Genomic DNA, 13,967 nt, shown 5'->3' with positions numbered 1-13,967 from the left:
TTTAAATGACATTTGGTTTGCAAGTGTTGTCATGTTAGCTTCAATTTCATTTAAGCTAACTAGTCTGTGAAGTAGTAGTGCCCTATAAACCTTACAATTATGGGAGTCTTTAAATAAGATAAAGCAGAGGGAAGAAACATGATGGAAAAGAAAATGCTTTCAGATTTTCAGAAAGGATCTTTCAGGCTGTTAGCAAGACCTGTGAACACATCTGTTTAGATTAAGGCAGCAATGAAAGTTGGGCTCTTAGGCTTGTAATGTTGTCACTGCAATACAGATGCTCCTCCCTTGTCAGTGAAGAAAATCATAGCTAGAAATAAACTGAAAGAATAAAACTCCTGAATCTGGGGCAAAAATTCTCCATAAAAGCAATAGATTAATAATGCTTCATTCATCCTACCAAAATTTCTCTCAACAACAAAGTGGCCTAAGAGGATTGTAGATTCAGTGGCTCTTCTGTGAGCTCACTAAGCCATAGGTAGGAGTGTTTTCTGAAGTCCCAGTGCCCTTTACAAAAACCTTTGCTTAGGTAAAGAACAAAACTGACCAACCATGCAAGAACCAATTTTGTTTTCTTATTCCTTGACATACAAAGAAAAGCAAGGAAAAAGATTGAAACATATGGAAATGCTGGCATGCAGAGGTATATAAACTGCAGATGAGCAGGACATTTAATTTATTTGTTGGGTTTTTTTTAATATTGCATTTATTTCAAAGTTTATAGAGATTTAGCTTTATTGCATTGTGTATGACAATTTTCCCTTCCAGTTGGGCATAACCACAATAAAAATCGTGCCATGTTTTATAAAATCAAATATGAAAATGTTATATTTAATACTACTAACTGGGCTTTAACTATTGGAATCTTCCCTATATTTTGACTTTCTTTCTACTTGGCTTGCTGGTAAAAGATAAATATCAAGTATCTGTAACTGCATATAACATGGAAAAATTGTGCTTTCTTCTTCTCTGTTTTATTAATATGAACCTGCTTTTTTTTTTTTTTTTTTTTTTTTTTTTTTTTTTTTTTTTTTTTTACTGAAAGAGCAACGCTAATGGCTGTCACTTTTCTTTACAACAGCTAACATGGCAAATTATGGAGTTTCATAGTGAGTTTCCAGATAGGAATTAAAGTAAGCAAGGCTAAATTCATATCCATTTTATTTTTATCAAATTCAGTGAAGACTTGATGTATTTTAATATGTGTTTACAAATATGTGTGAATATTTTATATGCAAATTGAGAACAGTGAACAGTCTAGATATATTATCAACAAAGTATCATTATATACTATTATATTACACAGAATATATTATTGTTAAATATATTTTAGGTATGGATATTTCAGCATACCAGTCTTCAATTTGTAATGACAGCAAAAAATCCAATTCTATGGGATAGAAGAAAAGCTCAAGACAAAGTCTTTGTATAATTTTTTCACCTTTTAGAAGAAAAAAAAATATTTTTCTCAATGTTTTCAAACATCAGAAAATCTCCTTTTTAAATGTAGGCTCTTTAACACTTTATTCCAAAGTGCATTTTCTGTTGCTCTTCATATTACACTCTCAACATATGACACATGGCTTTTGTGTAATTAAATGTGTTACTCTTGATGCTCATACAGAAAATATTCACATTTTAATGGGAAGCACTGTGTGGATGAAAAAGAAAAGACCTTTTTGTCATCCCTCATTATGTCAATTCACCCTAATAAATTAACAGGGAAGAAATATTCTCCCTATTTCCACAGCACATTCTATAGCTCTTCCCCTTCAGAGCATTGAGACCAATCTCTGTGTGGAAATAGTGCAGGACTACTAAAAAAGCACTTTGCAATCTGGTGTCTGAATTTCTTTCTTGTAAACTCTGTTTGGCACTGGATTAATATCTAATTTTGCTCTGACAAGAATAAGCAAAGCTTATGCCTGCTAAAAGGCTTATTTAGGCTGAATATGAGAACATTTGTTTCTCTGTGGGAAATTTATATATATATATATATATAAAGCTAAAAAAGAGAGCTTGGGCTGTGGAAAAAAGACAACACTTGAAGATTTGGTAATGCTGGCTGTTCACAAGCTGTGTGTAAAAGAAATTATAAAAAGTACATGAATGTTTTAATAATCCATCTCACACTATGCAGTATATATGAACAGTCAAAAATGAAATAGAGATGTATGAATTATGTTGGCAGAAAACATAATGGAAAAGGGTAGCAAACAATATATACTCTTTATTATATGAAAAGTGCCTTAACTATCACTGCTAATTTATTTTGATTCTAATGCAACCAGCGAGAAAATCACCCAGGGGTTTCAGTGAAAGAACTTGGGGTCACCTAACTCATTGAAGAGTTCAGCTCAAAAGTTAAGTTTTTGAGAAAGCCACAGTCATTCACAGACAGGAAACTAGAAAGGATCACCTTGATTTAATAAAATATCACATATTGTTAAGTATTTACCTCTTCTAGCATCAAAGTAGTAGAGTATTGTATGAATATTTAAACAGCCACAAATAGGTTTGGTGACTTTTCTGTTGGGGACTTTTTTCAAGCAGCTGAAAATGCATTCTCATGGCAATAAAAAAAAAAATTTAACAACCATTCCTTCTCTCCTAAGGAACTATTATGAGACCTTTTTTTCCTTATCCACATATTTATTTGACAAGATAACATTTTTTCCTTCAGACATTGTACTGGATTTTTCTATTAAGTCATTGGCTAGATATATTTGATATTGTACCCCATGGCATACCATTAATATATCTGGAAAAAGTATTCAAATTAAGATAGAAATTGTAAAATTGGCAAAGATGTATTTTTCAGGGATAGCAGCATACAAAGGTTTCAGAAAATATTATCAAGGTGGATCCTAGTTGAGTTCTGCAGAATGCACTTCAGGAACTCATCTGATTTATTGCTTTCAATCAGACACAGGTTTAGATCCATAATGATAAACCATGCATGTGGAAGGTAGGACAGAGGAGATCAGAAATGAATACCAAAAGATGTGGATGAGCAGAAACAGGAGTAGATTGAAATGCAAAGTCATGCACATGGAGCTAATAATAAAAAGTTCTCTGGTATGCTGAAGGCTTATCAGATAGGAATGTTTTGTAGAAATGGGATGTGACAGTCAGTTTCTTAATGAATGAACTGACAGGGTGATGCAGCATAAAATTCTCAAACAGAAACTGAAAACATGTTGCAAAAGGTGAATCTGTCAGAGACAGGCAAGCCCTGGTATCATTGCACTAGGCCCAGGTTAAACATTTACTGCAATACTGCATTGAGACTTCTAGTCAGCAAGGTAACCTTGAGAGAGAAAACGTAGAGAGAAGATTATGGAGGAACACAAGAGAAAAGGATCAGTTTTAAGGATGACCCTGAAATTGGTTTTCTGGTAGGAAAATACATAGGAAAAATGAAGCAGATAGGGAGGTGATTGAGATCCATAAATATGCCAGTGAATAAAGACTAAAGAGCTCATTAAACCATAGTACTGAAAAAGAGAACATTCTAGGTGGACATAAATGTGATGAAGTGGAATTTGAAAAAGTTCCTAGCCATTACACCTAGCAAATTTTACAGTGTTTTTTTCAATTATATTACATAGGAAGGAAATTTTTGAAAGAAATATTTGTAGCCTCTTATGAATGGGATTATTTGGCATATGCTGGAGCAAAGAGGGAAATAGGATACACGACACATGTCCCTTCCACTCTCACCAGTAAAATTTCAGGTGCATCAGTGCTTCTAAGTGACTCTCAAAGTGTAATATATGGTTTCATAATACCTAAATATACTGACACTGAACACATGTATTTATTGATGTGTAACTCATGAAAAAAAATTGAATAAAATGGAAGATCAGATTACTAAAGCTGGACCTGGAAGATTAAAATTAATTTGTACATCAGCTTCTAAATATGGAATCTAGAAGGACTTTTTCCACTTTAGATGATGTCACCTGCAGTACAGTTGCCACTAATCTCTATCTAGTTTAGCCAGCTACGTGTGTCATGAAATGTAAATTTACTAAGCATGTGATTATAAGTGTTTGGATTTGTTCCCAAAAAAATCTGTTAAATATGTCAGCAAATGTAAACAGTCACGCTCACAGGCAGCACTTGAAATACATTATTCAACACATACTTGTATATATTTACTGTGTTTTTTCCCAAAAACTTAGAGTCTGCTTTAAAGAAATTCAGCGATTTCCATTGTCCAAAGTTTGTTGTGGATCAACAGTTCAAGGAGGAAAACACGTCAGCAAGGAGAGAGTGCCGAGATGTGCATGATGGATTTTCTGAATTCTGTGGAGAAGAGCAGAGGCCTCATCTCTGCAGCACCTCTCCACTGTGAATGAGATGTGTGGATTCAAGTAGGCACCTGGATCAGTCAGAGTTGAGTAGCAGTCTGTAGTTTGTCTTCAAAACTAACTTAGAAAACTGCTGATGATTGCAGACATGGTGAAAAAAACAAGGCTTTCAACTTTATTCTCCACAAGTCTGACCTTAACTAACCTGGTTTTGGATTACAGACTAATCAGATGGGTTTTTATCTAGCAAAGCAATTCCTTGCCAAAAAGATCTTAGCCAAAAAGATATCAATTCAGAGGGGATAGTCACTGGGTGATTGTTACAAAATCTCATACAAATAGAAGTTCCCACATGTGGGTTTTAGTAAAGATATTGACACACACACATACACCTGTGGCCAACAGCCCCCCCCTCCAACCCCATCCTTCCTATTGAATATCAATCAATCCTTGTTAAGGTAAAGGGATTTGGTTTCCAGGTTCCTTCAAAAATGAGTATGAAAACAACTGTCACATTTTATGTCCCATTTAAATTCCCTGAAAACATAATTCAGCAAGAGAATTTTCTTATTGTGGACAATAAAGAAAGAAATAGACAATTTTACTTTTTCTTCAATGTTTGTTCCAAACCAGAAAAGAGGAAAGGTTATCCTGGCATTGCTGCTGTTAGAAAACGTTGAAAGAGAAGGAAGTGCTTCCAGCCCCCATCAATTCTGAGCAATTTCCCTCTCCTCTAGTTCTGCTTGGATCCTTTCTCCTCCTAAAAGTGCAATATCTTAAGTGTTCAAAAAAATGAGATGACAGCACCAAAAGTGAAGTAGGCTGTCAATTTCAAAGCTGGTAAATTTACAGGCACTTCTAGACAGTAGACAAACTTTTCCAGTTTGGCTCAAAAATAAATGTTCAGTGAACTTTTCAGTAGCAGGTTATTCTGGGATTTAAGGTTTCACTATGCTTGAAGAACCTACACTCACTTATTACCTCAGTCTAATGCATAAGTGGGTTCCAGGGTAGCTTGGACAAAAATTGTGAAAATATCTCTTTTTTTTTCCTGGAGGGTCTCTCATCATTGCCTCTGGGAACAAAGTGGGATGAGTTTAAAAACAATGCTGTCATCTTTGTTCTTGCTGCCTTTTATTACCATTGTTATTTTTAGCACATATACAGTGAAAGAAGTATCAGTATGCATTTCAATTAATGTTTCATTCTTTAACCATTTGAATGATGGCATGAGAAGCGGGATATTATCACCCTGCAGTGCTATAAAACTCTAGTGATAAGCTAGAAAATTCACTAAAAATTATCTGGTCATCTGCTTCTCAAAAGTTATGAGTGTTTTGGTTTTGAATGGCCTACTTCAAAGCCTGTGTCTCATTTGTAGAAGTGCTCCCCTCTCAGCTGAAGCAAGCACACAATAACCTTTCAAAGAGTAAAATGAAAATTCTTAGATAATTTACATTTACACTCAAAAGTGGTGGATATTCATTCTTTAAATGGTTATGTCTCAGTTTCATCTCTGCAGTGGGAATGGTGGCAGCACTGCAAAGTAAATTAATTTGTGAGGTATGTAGATGTCATATTGACTGGTTTCAGAAAAAATCTTCTGAAAAGGCAATAAATACATTTTCCCAATAGAGTTTAAATAAATTGGTAAAAAGTGTCTGATTTGCCCAAAAGTCAATGAAAATAAAATAAAGCATTATACACCTGCTTAGCCATTAAGCAGGACTCATCTTTTCAGTGATATACAGTGTTGATGAAAGAATAAACAGTTTATGTTTTTGCAATTTTAAACTGTGTTATAATGTATATCCACAAATAGGGAAGAAGTTGAGTAGAGTTAGTGAAGGCTTAGTTCTAATGCTGCCTAACACATGACAGCAGCATTTTACTGGAATAAGAATTAAGGGATTTCCTTCTTCCCTTTCATTTTCCTTCTTCTCTTTCTCTTCCTCTCCATTTTTTGTCTCTTTTCTATTCTCCAAAGAAGAATGAGCTCAATTATCTTAAAAAGTGCTCTGACACCAACAAGATTGACCATTGAAACTGGGAAGTTGGACCTGCAGGTAAGTTTCTGCCTGTAGAGCTACTGACAGTGGCAACAGATGGTCACACCTTGTGTGGAGCAGCACCAGAGGAGAGTGAGGAGCACACTTTGCCAACAGGTTTCACAGATATTTATTGATAGCAGTGAAATGCTAAGGTTTGGGATGATTGGTTCATTTCCAAGATCTGCATGGCAGTATGATCCAGTGCTACAGACTTTTCTGTCTCTTTTTCTGCTTTTATGTCTTATTCCAGCTCTCTCTCTCTCTTCCCCCACTTCTGTGACTTCATTCACATCTTCACATCTTCGCTGGCTTTTTTCCACCTGACTTTTTCACTTAGCCAGCTATGGTCTTCAGTATTTTGATTTCTCCTTTTTCCCTTATCAGCATATCCAGAATTATAAGCTTCTCACATAGTTCTCCCATATGACTGCCACACAGTCAGATCCCTTGTCTCTTCTCATACTCCTTTTCTGCACCTAGCAGTTAGTCATCTGGATTCAGTCTCTTCTTTACCACTTCCTCACAGGTGTCAGAACTTTCTCCCATACCTTTAACAATTAAATCTCTGTCACTTCATCCTTGCCAGCTTTCCAGTCTCAAGAAATCCAGAGAAGACTTCTAGCATTCTGGCAACACTGGAACAGCCTACTTTTCAGTCCATCTTGGGCTCTAAACAAAACAAAGAGCAGAGGAAGAACAGAACCTCTAGCCTAAGAGCAACAGCATTGGGAGAGCCAATTCCAGGCCATTTCTGAACATACCTGGGTGGAGAACAGCTAAACATACACATTAAATTGCATAACCCTAACAAACTGCTAATTCATCTGTGCCAACTAAGCTTCCAAATGTTCATGAACTGGAAAAATGTAAATGAATTTTCACGGAGATACCAAGTCATCCTCAACTAAACCCTACCAACTGTGTCTTCTCCGTTATCTGAAGGTGCTAGAGTTATTAAAAAAAAAATAGACCTTAAAATTAATATATTAGCAAGAAATATAAAAAAATATTGTCCCTCAATCTCATTCTCAGATATAGCTGAGCCATTTTGGTTGGGTATGATAAAACTTGCAGCCTGAGACAGAACTTCCACACACTGAATTTCAGGCTGAATCACTGAAGTTTTTCAAACTTACAGTAAGCTGAAAGAAGTATAAGTGTCAAGAAGAAACATGGAGTGGACAGCAAAATAGTTGAGAATTATTCCTCTTATGTGCAAACCTCAGCTTTTTTCTCAATACTTATCTGAATGGAAAACAGGAGTCAGTAGGGCTTGTATGTTAGTTTTTAACTGAACAAAGTAAAAAAAAAACATCATAAATCCGTGTGAAAATGGCAAAAACTAGCGTGGCTGCCCAATGACCAAATAGCTCTGCACATATCCATAGATCTTCCATTAAAATTAATGCTATGTCTTTGCATATAATCTTTTTTTCTTCCTAAAGGGATCATGCATGGACATTTGAAGGAAGAATTTGATTCTAAGCCTAGTAGTATCTTTGAATTTTTTTCCCCCAAAATGAAAGTCTCTCCTTAACATGCTGGTCACATTCCCCTACAATTTTAAATAAGCTGCCTCTCAGCCTATTATTGTTTAGTATGTTTTCCTATATATTCAGAAAGAGTTTTCAAAACTCTCAGGTGCTGAAGATAAGCCTGCAAAGCAAAGCTTCAACAAAATAAAGAAGGAGATTGTATAAATTCTGAAATATATCAAGGTTAGATTACCTTTGTTGCTTTGTATATCTAAGATTTGAATCGATTTTTCTGGTATGAAAACAAAGGGGGGAAGGGGACTTCTGATGTAATGCTTTGCAGAAACCAGAAAAGTCAATAATATGCAGACAGCTCAAACATATAGTATTTACTGATTCAGTGAAGCATGATTTTAATGGGTTATGAAGGCAAATTCCAACCTAATGGATGTAAATTTGTTATAATTTTTAAGAAATCTATTATTTTAATGCACAAGTTTACATAATCCTATGAGATTCTTAAACACCTTAAGTATTTAAAAAGTTCTTAAAAAGCACATTTTTTTTTTCCAAGAAGTAAGTCAGTCTGCCATAAGTTAAAAAAAAAAAAAAAAGAGTTGGCATATGAGATGCTTCACATGGAACAGAATGCAAGTTTTAAAATTTGGGAGACAATTACATAAAATATACATTTATGACAGACCAGATGTTTAAAAAGTAAAGAAACACTGTAGTTCAGTTTCCAGAACTATTAGTGAAACTTGAATTTTAAACTAAAATCTTGGTTCCATAGTGTTATATATAGAAGAGTAGACATCCTGCACCAATCTGCGACATTTTCTCTGACATTTTGACTTTCCTAGGAAATACTCTTGAGTGTCAAAACCTCACTTGGTTTCAAGTTGTTAGTGAGATTGCAAACCAATGCAGTCATACAGCAAGTGTAATAAAGGCTGGGCATTTAATCTTACCATTTTTATCTAATTTTGCAGAGAACAAGTTTTATTTTTTATTATCAATGCCTGCTTGTAGTAAATGGTGCATACTTCTTCAAGTTAGAGTACTGAAAATGAAGCTGTTGGATAATAGGTTCTGTAGTAGAAAAATATACAAAAGAAACAAATAGAACTTTATTAAAGTATAAAATTATGGGTACCAAATGCCAGTTACTTTTATACCATACGAAAGGTGGGAATTTTGGATAGACAGAAACCTCACAATTTTACATCAGCTAATGTCAATGTGATTATCCTACACAATATATGCAAAGATGGATCAGTGTGTGTGACACCTTATACCTCTCCCCTGCTACAGTGGCTCTTAAGTAAGGAGAAAACATTGGATTTAGTGAAGAGAACAGAGAAAAAGAGCAAACAGCTAAAATATATTTGCTTTCAACCATCTGACATATTATCTACAGTAGCAATAATCATTCATTAATTTTTGGACTAATTATCTTCCTGCAATAGGTGGAAATATAGCCTAAATTTAACCCTACAGTGTAGATTTATATTTTTTTTCCATCTCTAACATCTGCTCTTGAAGCCAGGAAGTCTCATACACTCAAAATTTTATGCTAATGTCACTTATTAATTTTATTACTGATCTTAACAAAAATGGGATCAATACTATATTTTCTTGGATTAAATAGCCAGTAAAGAAAGAGTTTTGGGCCTTTCCCTTCTTGGGCTAGGATGGAATGATGCCAGCTGACTAAGTCTGAGGAGCTTGTTAGGGTGACAAAAAAAACAGCACTAAAACTTTTCCTCCACTAGAACTCACAGGGTCAGTCCTATGAACTTAGATCCTTTATCATTTCCCAGAATCCCATGTTTGGTTTTTTTGAGAGGACTTTTCCTAAACCACAAAAGATTTATAAACAATGTGTGGAGGTCTTGAGAGGGTGCAGGTGTTATCTTACACTCTTCATTTCTAAGAGCAGTAGGATGTGTTTGACAGCACAGCCTGACCATGGCAAGAGGATTATTCCAGGTCCTCTTTCCCGTTGCCTCCTCCACATAAGACTGTTTGTTTACAGGCCCAGCTACCTCTGTAACATACAAGCTTCTTGAATTCACTGTTGTCACCAGCTAGCCCTTCTCCCCATCCCCACCACAGTTCCCATTGTTTTTCCCCAGATCCTCTTGTGATCAGTCATCCCTTTTGCACACACTATCTATGCTTCACTCCCTGAAACATAGTTTGACCTAGCAGTGACAGATTCAACCTCTCTGAATGTAGACTTTCCAAAACAAATATTTTGGACCACAGACTAATATCCTGCACAACAAAGACAAACACAGAAAACATTGTATGCTTCCTTTTATTTTTTTTCCACCCCACAGATGTATTTCTACTTCCTAAGTTGTTAGTGTAAAAAATAAGGCGCAAGGCACAACTTTCATATTCTTTCTGTATCAGTGCTTCTATGACTTCTCCTCCAAGTGGTAGCACTTTTTTATAGCACTTGGCAGGAGGTTGAGAGCTGTGTTTTTAGCTTTGCCTCATTTTTATTTTAATCTTCAAATGATTTTCAAAAATGTTATTTATATAAAAGTTATATATAGAGTATGTATACTTGCACAAACATTTATGTATGAATATATAGCTTTACACAGAATGTTTTTGAATAAAAGGGCATATATTTGTATACACATTTATAACACATGAAAGGGAGAAAAAGGCCCTATATATCCTCTTTTTATACCTTTCCTTTGATTACATAGGGTTTTGATTGGTTTCTCTCTATAAAAAGGACTGGAACTAAAACTTTGAATTCTAGACAGTCTAAGTAGTATTTAATCCTGTGGTAAAGGGAAAATTATGCAAAATCCTTCTTATAAAATAAGAATTTTAAATATGCCTCTCCCCACCTTTATACATATTGCCTTAAGCATAGTACAATGTTTTTGCCCATAAAATGAACATAAAGTAGCTAAAAACTCACAGCATTATTTCTTTCTCATAATTTTTATTGTTGATACTCTGTTTTTAATTGCAACATAGGAGAGGGGAGTTTACTATGAAAAGAAAATGGCTTGTCTTTAAAATGTAAGAATTTAATCGTGTGCTATTGTTGCCTGCCAACAATGAGCTAAAGAGGTTAATGGATCATAGGTCTGGCAAACAGCCACGCTGCCTCCGGCTCGATACATTTAACTGCATAATCTGGGTTAAGATTTGGTGCTATTTTTTAAATCAGGGCATGAACCGTTGATAAATAAAAGGTTTTATCCAATCCTTTTTGTTGTTGTTGTTGTTGTTGTTGTTTTTAATTTTTATTTTTTTTCCCGAAGACAGAGCCACTTAGACTGATCTCGAAAGGCAGGATGAGCGATGAGAAGCGGGCGGGGACACCCCTTGCTCCCCGGTGTGCCCCGGGATAGGGCGCTGCCCCTTAGCAGCCGCCGGGCACTCCCTGGCATCCCTCCGGCCGGGCATCAGCGCCTGCTCCCCCCAATTCTCCCGGGCTGCCAAACTCGAGGGCCCAAAACCTCAGAGGAGCGCTCCCATGGGTCCTCTACAAACACCCCTTTCCCCAGGAAATTCCATTTGGAACTCCGAAACCACCACTTGCAGCCACGCCTCCATCAAAGGAGTCGGGTGGACGGAGTGTGATTGATTTGGTTTCGTGGATTATTTTTTTTTTTTTTAAAGAAAGACAGACCACAGAAAAAGTATATAGCTCCACCTCTCCCATCCTGCATGTTCCTCGGGTACACTGTTGGAGGAGCCAGGCAGCAGCGGCAGCGTTATAATGCAAATCACTAAGCGAGCAACTTTCAATGCTGTTGAGGCTATTTTTGATTTCTCTCCCTAGAACGGGCTTTTTTTAGTGTGCGTGTTGCTTCCCCCACCCCCCCCCCCTTTCCATTTGAGTCTTATACTCATGCCCTCCATCCCTTCTCCGCTCGCTCCCCTCTCCTCCCCAGAACATCCAGCAGCCGTGATGCAGTCCTCGGTGCTCTCCAGCGGGTCACTCCGCTCGGGCAGGGGGTGAGCAGCCGGGCGAGGGAGGATGCGCTGGGGCACCGCACCGCTGTGCTTCATTCCTCCGCCGCCGCTCCTGGGCCCGCCGGCAGCTCTCGGGGGCAGCCGGCTTCCCCCCTGCGCCCCTCGCTTCTCCCCTCCAGCCGCGTCCCAGCGCCACCCCGATGCCTGGGGGAGCCCGTTCGCTTCCCGTGGAGCATCCGGAGCCGGCGGAGGGCCCTGCCCGGCTCTTCCCGCGGCCGCAGGGCGAGCCGGCGGCACCTGCCCGCGTTGCCCGCCTTAGCGGACTGGGAGAGAGAGAGAGAGGGAGGGAAAAAGGGAGGGAAGGAGGGAGGGAGGGAAGGAAAGAGGGAGGCTCCTCCGTGCGCGGGGAGCGGCTCCGGCTCTCAGCCGGGCGCTACCGGCAGCGGCAGCTCCTGCCGTGCTGCACCGCGGGCGGTGACGGCTCCCGGCGCGGCGGGACCGCAGCTCCCGGGCGGGGGGCTCAAGCCTCGGCCGGGAAGTAGAGACAGAGTTGTGCGGTTTTTTCTTCTCTTTCCTAGTGACTGGGCTTTTTTTATAGCCATTATTTTTAATCCCTCCCCCCGCTCCCCCCATTCGCCCGGCGGTGCGTGTGGCGGCGGGGAGGATGCGCGCCTCCCCCGGGCCGATCCGCGGCAGCTCCCGCCGCGGCTGCGGGGCGCTGGGGGCCGCGGGGCCGGGGGCGCGCTGGGCCGCACCTGGCGGCGCTGCCATGCGCGGGCTGCGCCCCCTGATCTCCGCCGCTTCCCGCCGCCCTTCCGTGCCCGAGTCTCCCTTCGCCCGTGTCCAGCACCGCGCACACACGCACACGCCGGCACGCACGGAGGCACTCACTCACTGACTCTGCCGAGCTGCCCAGGCTGCCGAACAGCACAGCGCAGCGTAGCGCAGCCCGCCTGGAGCCCCCTCCCTCCCTTCTCCATCCCTCCTTCAATCCCTCCCTCCCTCTCTCCTCCTCCTCCCTCGCTCCCGCCCGCCGCTCTGAAGGATGCCCGGTAAGTAGCGACGAGGACCGGCACCTCTGCCGGTGCGTGATGTGAGGGGTGAGGGACTGCCTATACCGCTGCCGCCCGCCGGGGGGGCCGGGGCGGGGGGGCGAGGGGAGGGGAGGTGACAGCGATCCGAGGCAGGAGGCGGCGGGGCTCGCCGTGTGCTCCTCAGAAGGACTTTTGGCTGCGCGGCCGGGGCTTGGATGTGGGCGCCGAGGGACGGGGTCTGTGCACCGCAGCGGGCACCGGCCGGGGCGGGGGCGCTTCGCCTGCGCTGCGGGCTGCTGCCTGCAGCACCGCGGTGAGTACGGGGCTCCGCGCCTCGCCGGGGTCCCCCGGGTGCGGGTAAGGTGCGGAGGGTGCCCTGCCGCGCTTGGGGCTCCCTCCTTGGCGGCTCTGCTCCGCGCCGTGCTGGGACCCGCACGCCCCGGGTACTGTCCGCTGCTACTCCTCGGTTTTGGCCGCGTCCCCAGGGGCTGCCAGCGCGGTCCGGTGATTCGGGAGCCGCGGTGTCACCGGTCGGACACGGGGACGGGGCGCCTCACCTGCGGAGAGGAGCGGCCAGGTGCTGCGCGCCGGGACACGGGAGCAGAGCGGAGCCCCGCACCGCAGCGAGAGGGTGCCTGCGGCTCCCTGCCCGCTCCCCGTCCTGCAGCTCTGCCCTCCTGCGCTGCACAGGGTCCGCCGGGAAAGCGCTTGTCCCTCAGGGAAGCGTAATGTTTGTCAAATGTTTGCTATCAATTAGCGGGTGGCTCCGCTCAGCTCGGGTCTGCGCACGGCTAACTCCGCTTAGGCACGGGCTCAGCTCCGGCTACCAAATGCCAGGAGCACCGTGCAAGGGGCTTTTTGTTCTCTTAGTCTGCCTGATGCGATTGTGGGAAACACATATGAAAGCTCACAGTTGCTGGCGATTTTTAAGTGGACTTTGGTAAATCAATGAAGTCTTTTTTCTTACTTTTACTGTGTGTACTTCGACAATGATCTATTTTTACTGTGTTTTTCATCCTGGGTATGATAACTTTGCCATTGAAGTCAATGGCAAAACTCCCAACTGACTTCAGAGGAAGGCAATTATGGTCAATACGGATTGAAAGGCACTGGGCAGAAGATAGATGGCACAGTGAA

General features: G+C 41.1%; 1 protein-coding gene across 2 annotated transcripts in view; it reads left to right on the top strand.

Annotated features, from left to right (window-relative positions):
• Positions 1–12,655: 12,655 nt before the first annotated feature.
• HS3ST5 (heparan sulfate-glucosamine 3-sulfotransferase 5) overlaps positions 12,656–13,967 on the top strand; it is a 188,554-nt gene continuing 187,242 nt past the window's right edge. The window contains exon 1 of one of the 2 annotated variants that reach the window (XM_056487577.1): positions 12,656–12,848. The gene's annotated coding sequence lies outside the window, so the exon portion shown is untranslated. Of the gene's footprint in view, positions 12,849–12,963; positions 13,144–13,967 lie in introns of those variants that run through there. The other variant, XM_056487579.1, reaches the window with a different exon arrangement.

This window comes from Oenanthe melanoleuca, chromosome 3 (assembly GCF_029582105.1).
Source record: "Oenanthe melanoleuca isolate GR-GAL-2019-014 chromosome 3, OMel1.0, whole genome shotgun sequence".
In the NCBI taxonomy this organism is placed as follows: domain Eukaryota; kingdom Metazoa; phylum Chordata; class Aves; order Passeriformes; family Muscicapidae; genus Oenanthe; species Oenanthe melanoleuca.
This window is presented reverse-complemented; position numbering and strand designations above follow the sequence as displayed.